Source organism: Entelurus aequoreus, linkage group LG13, assembly GCF_033978785.1.
Source record: "Entelurus aequoreus isolate RoL-2023_Sb linkage group LG13, RoL_Eaeq_v1.1, whole genome shotgun sequence".
Classification (NCBI taxonomy): Eukaryota; Metazoa; Chordata; class Actinopteri; order Syngnathiformes; family Syngnathidae; genus Entelurus; species Entelurus aequoreus.
The window spans coordinates 13,023,595-13,029,594 of record NC_084743.1 but is presented as its reverse complement, the minus strand read 5'-3'; the positions used below and the strand labels follow the sequence as shown (position 1 = coordinate 13,029,594).

Sequence of the window (6,000 nt, the reverse complement as noted above, 5' to 3'; positions counted from 1 at the left end):
GAATTATGGTTGGGAAATGACCACATTTCAATGGTCTAATCAACGTCACAACCCAACATTGATTAAAGGTTGTCAAAAAGCATGTTGTTTCAATGTTGTATTTGTGTTGTAGAATATTGGTAGAAAATGACCAAAATTCAATGATCAAATCAACATTAGAACCCAACATTGATTAAACGTTGTCAAGAAGCATGTTGTTTCAACGTTGTATTTGTGTTGTAGAATTATGGTTGGAAGATGACCACATTTCAATGGTCAAATCAATGTCAGAACCCAACATTGATTAAACGTCGTCAAAAAGCATGATGTTTCAACGTTACGTTAGAGTTGCTAAACGTCAGGACTTAATTCAACAAGTTCTCAACGTTGTTTCCATGTCTTGTGCCTGCAGGGTTGGCTACTAATAATCGGCATCTGTATCACATGTGTCGATCTCTACTTTGAATGTTAAATAATCATCACATTTTCCTGAACTCCCCAAAGAGGGACCAAAATGGAACAAAATGCGTGACTTGAGAGATATTCCGAAAATAATACATTTTTGCAATTTAGTGCATTTTTTAAATTGAACTTTCAGCTTTTTCTTGTCAGGAGTTTCCACAGCGAGTCAATCGCATGAGTTGTTGTTGTTGTTGTTGTTCTCTCACGCCGCACGTCCTTCCTGACGCAACCCTGGCAGGGAACCGGGCTTTGGTTACAGAACAGGAGCCTGCAGTGACAAGTACTGTAGCTGCTCCACAACATTCACAGCTACGTGACAACAAGTTCTGGAATAAAAGCAATTCTTCAAGCGGAGCCGTACAAGCAGACACAGGCTGAAGTATGTATCGCACTGACATGTGCAGTGTCACCATGGCAACACATGAACACCACTTGTTCTTTGCCTGGCAAGCCATCAAGTGTACGTACACACACACACACACACACGCACACGCACACGCACACACACACACGCACACACACACACACACACACACACACACACACACACACACACACACATTCATGTATTTCTTACCTTCTTGAGATCTGCGAAAAATGCCTACCTCTTTAGGACCACCCTTTCTAGATATATAAATATTTGTATTAGCAACATTAATAATATATACAAACTATGCAAATATAAAAGCTTTTAGTTATTTATTTTTTTAATTTATATTTTGTAATTGTTTTTTAATCTTCATTATTTACTTCAAGTTATTACAGTAAGTCTCTATATAACATTTTTTATTTGTATTTAATTTTGTCCAAAAGGGGGATTATTTCAATATCTTACACACACTTGTTATTACATATGTTGGCCAGAGGGGGAGCACTTAATTTTTTTTTTTTTTTTTTACACACACTTGTTATTTCATATGTTGACCAGAGGGGGAGCACTTTTAAAAGCGACACACAGTCAATTTGAAAAATCCCTCCTTTTTGTGACCGCCCTAATTTTGACAGGTTTCACCAGCAGGGGGTGCAAATGAGACATTCTCTATTAGATGCAATGGTTTTCCGTATTGGGACCATGATGTATGTCATCACTTGTTCACACCTCCTCATATGGAAGCTACTTTTCCTTGTTGATGTCTCAACAAGGTAGAAATACAAGAACACACACACATACACACACACACACACACATCTTGGCTATTTGTGAGGACCATGTACAGTGTCAACAGTAACCATGGCAACACATGAACATTGCTTGTTTTTTGGCTGGCAAGCCATCAAGTGTACACACACACACACACACACACACACACACACACACACACACACACACACACACACACACACACACACACACACATTTATGTATTTCTTACCTTCTTGAGATCTGCGAAAAATGCCTACCTCTTTAGGACCACCCTTTCTAGATACATAAAGATTTGTATTTACAACATTAATAATATATACATACTATGCAAATATATTATATACAAACTATGCAAATATAAAAGATTTTAGTTATTGTTTTTATTTTTATATTTTGTAATTGTTTTTTAATCTTTATTATTTACTTCAAGTTATTACAGTATGTCTCTATATAAAAAAAATTATTAATTTTTTTTATTTAATTTTGTCCAAAAGGGGGATTATTTCAATATCTTACACACACTTGTTATTACATATGTTGGCCAGAGGGGGAGCACTTAATTAAATTTTTTTTTTTTTTTTTTTTTTACACACACTTGTTATTTCATATGTTGACCAGAGGGGGAGCACTTTTAAAAGCGACACACAGTCAATTTGAAAAATCCCTCCTTTTTGTGACCGCCCTAATTTTGACAGGTTTCACCAGCAGGGGGTGCAAATGAGACATTCTCTATTAGATGCAATGGTTTTCCGTATTGGGACCATGATGTATGTCATCACTTGTTCACACCTCCTCATATGGAAGCTACTTTTCCTTGTTGATGTCTCAACAAGGTAGAAATACAAGAACACACACACATACACACACACACACACACATCTTGGCTATTTGTGAGGACCATGTACAGTGTCAACAGTAACCATGGCAACACATGAACATTGCTTGTTTTTTGGCTGGCAAGCCATCAAGTGTACACACACACACACACACACACACACACACACACACACACACACACACACACACACACACACACACACACACACACACACACACACACACACACACATTTATGTATTTCTTACCTTCTTGAGATCTGCGAAAAATGCCTACCTCTTTAGGACCACCCTTTCTAGATACATAAAGATTTGTATTTACAACATTAATAATATATACATACTATGCAAATATATTATATACAAACTATGCAAATATAAAAGATTTTAGTTATTGTTTTTATTTTTATATTTTGTAATTGTTTTTTAATCTTTATTATTTACTTCAAGTTATTACAGTATGTCTCTATATAAAAAAAATTATTAATTTTTTTTATTTAATTTTGTCCAAAAGGGGGATTATTTCAATATCTTACACACACTTGTTATTACATATGTTGGCCAGAGGGGGAGCACTTAATTAAATTTTTTTTTTTTTTACACACACTTGTTATTTCATATGTTGACCAGAGGGGGAGCACTTTTAAAAGCGACACACAGTCCATTTGAAAAATCCCTCCTTATTGTGACCACCCTAATTTTGACAGGTGTCACCAGCAGGGGGTGCAAATGAGACATTCTCTATTAGATGCAATGTTATTGGGACCATGATTTATGTCCTCACTTGTTCACACCTCCTCATATGGAAGCTACTTTTCCTTGTTGATGTCTCAAGAAGGTAGAAATACAAGAACACACACACACACACACACACGTCTTGGCTATTTGTGAGGACCATGAACAGTGTCAACAGTAACCATGGCAACACATGAACATCGCTTGTTTTTTGCCTGGCAAGCCATCAAGTGTATGTACACACACACACACACACACACACACACACACACACACACACACACACACACACACACACACACAACACACACACACACACACACACACACACACACACACACACACACGCACACACACACACACACACATTTATGTATTTCTTACCTTCTTGAGACCTGCGAAAAATGCCTACCTCTTTAGGACCACCTTTTCTAGATACATAAAGATTTGTACTTACAACATTAATAATATATACATACTATACAAATATAATATATACAAACTATGCAAATATAAAAGCTTTTAGTTATTTATTTATTTTATTTATATTTTGTAATTGTTTTTTAATCTTCATTATTTACTTCAAGTTATTATCTCTATATAACATTTTTTATTTTTATTTAATTTTGTCCAAAAGGGGGATTATTTCAATATCTTACACACACTTGTTATTACATATGTTGACCAGAGGGGGAGCACTTAATTTTTTTTACACACACTTGTTATTTCATATGTTGACCAGAGGGGGAGCACTTTTAAAAGCGACACACAGTCAATTTGAAAAATCCCTCCTTTTTGTGACCACCCTCATTTTGACAGGTTTCACCAGCAGGGGGTGCAAATGAGACATTCTCTATTAAATGCAATGGTTTTCCGTATTGGGACAACGATGTATGTCATCACTTGTTCACACCTCCTCATATGGAAGCTACTTTTCCTTGTTGATGTCTCAAGAAGGTAGAAATACAAGAACACACACACACACACACACACACACACACACACACACACACACACACACACACACACACATTCATGTTTTTCTTACCTTCTTGAGACTTGGGAAAAATGCCTACCTCTTTAGGACCAGCCTTTCTAGATACATAAAGATGTGTATTTACAACATTAATAATATATACATACTATGCAAATATATTATATACAAACTATGCAGGTATAAAAGCTTTGGGGGAATTTTTTGTTTGTAATTGTTTTTTAATCTTCATTATTTACTTCAAGTTATTACAGTATGTCTCTATATAACATTTTTTATTAATTTTTTAAATTTAATTTTGTCCAAAAGGGGGATTATTTCAATATCTTACACACACTTGTTATTACATATGTTGACCAGAGGGGGAGCACTTAATTTTAATTAATTTTTTTTTTACTCACACTTGTTATTTCATATGTTGACCAGAGGGGGAGCATTTTTAAAACTGACACACAGTCAATTTGAAAAATCCCTCCTTTTTGTGACCGCCCTCATTTTGACAGGTTTCACCAGCAGGGGGTGCAAATGAGACATTCTCTATTAGATGCAATGTTATTGGGACCATGATTTATGTCATCACTTGTTCACACCTCCTCATATGGAAGCTACTTTTCCTTGTTGATGTCTCAAGAAGGTAGAAATACAAGAACACACACACACACACACGCACACGTCTTGGCTATTTGTGAGGACCATGTACAGTGTCAACAGTAACCATGGCAACACATGAACATTGCTTGTTTTTTGGCTGGCAAGCCATCAAGTGTACACACACACACACACACACACACACACACACACACACACACACACACACACACACACACACACACACACACACACACACACACACACACACACACACACACACACACCGTTTCGCCCTGTTTGACGTGCACTACTCAGGTCCGGGACCACTTGAGCACCCAGGGCAACAAATCCAACAAACACAAATGGAGCAAAGAAGAAAGTTAAAACCCGCTTTATGTTCTGAAGGAGATACTAGGCTAGTGTGGCTTTAGTAGTATTGACAACATCTTTATTCCATACCCATATGAGGTCAACTTTGTATTTCTGGGCAGGTCCTTCTTCCTGTCTTGGCAAGGACTTAAAAACACAAACAATATCACTTCCATCAGGTCTCAATCTGACATCAATTCTACTTGGTAACGCCACATAATGATATCAGTACAAAACTGTATGGGAAAAAAGGAAATAAAGAACAGTTTTAATTCGAGTTGTTCCAGTCAGGGTTTTATGCTGCCGAGTAATAATGTGTACAAAATAATAGGTGTATAAATGTTACTGCATAGACTAATTAGGAGCCTTTGTTTGTTTACTTACTACTAAAAGACAAGTTGTCTCGTAATATTTACTTATTTAATGCCAAAATTGTCCTTTAATTGCAATAAGAAATGTATGTTTTCTGTTGAAACAAAGCCAAAAATGACACTTTTCTCTGGTTGTCTTTATTCTGTAAAGTATCAAAGTAAAATGTGGTACCGGTGCCAGAATATTGGTATCAGGACAACACTCGGCAGCATAAAAGCCTGACTGGAACAACTCTAATTAAAACTTAATTTTTTTGTTTACTTACTACTAAAAGACAAGATGTGTAGTATGTTCACTACTTTATTTAAATACTAAATTCTTCTTTGATTGCAATAAGAAACATATGTTTAATGTATTGTAAGATTTTCTGTTCGAATAAAGCCGATATTGACAGTTTTTGTGATCTTTCAAAACGTATGTAAATACGTTTTGATGGCGGTACCAAAATATTGGTATGAAGACAAGACTACTGTATTTAGGTCTGTATCAGTTAGGGGTGTAACGGTACGTGTATTTGT

The 6,000-nt window shown here is 36.0% G+C and overlaps 1 protein-coding gene across 1 annotated transcript in view; it reads right to left on the bottom strand.

Annotated features, from left to right (window-relative positions):
- LOC133663186 (LIM and senescent cell antigen-like-containing domain protein 1) overlaps nt 1-6,000 on the bottom strand; it is a 62,894-nt gene that overhangs the window by 39,650 nt on the left and 17,244 nt on the right. The gene's annotated exons all lie outside the window — the stretch shown is intronic.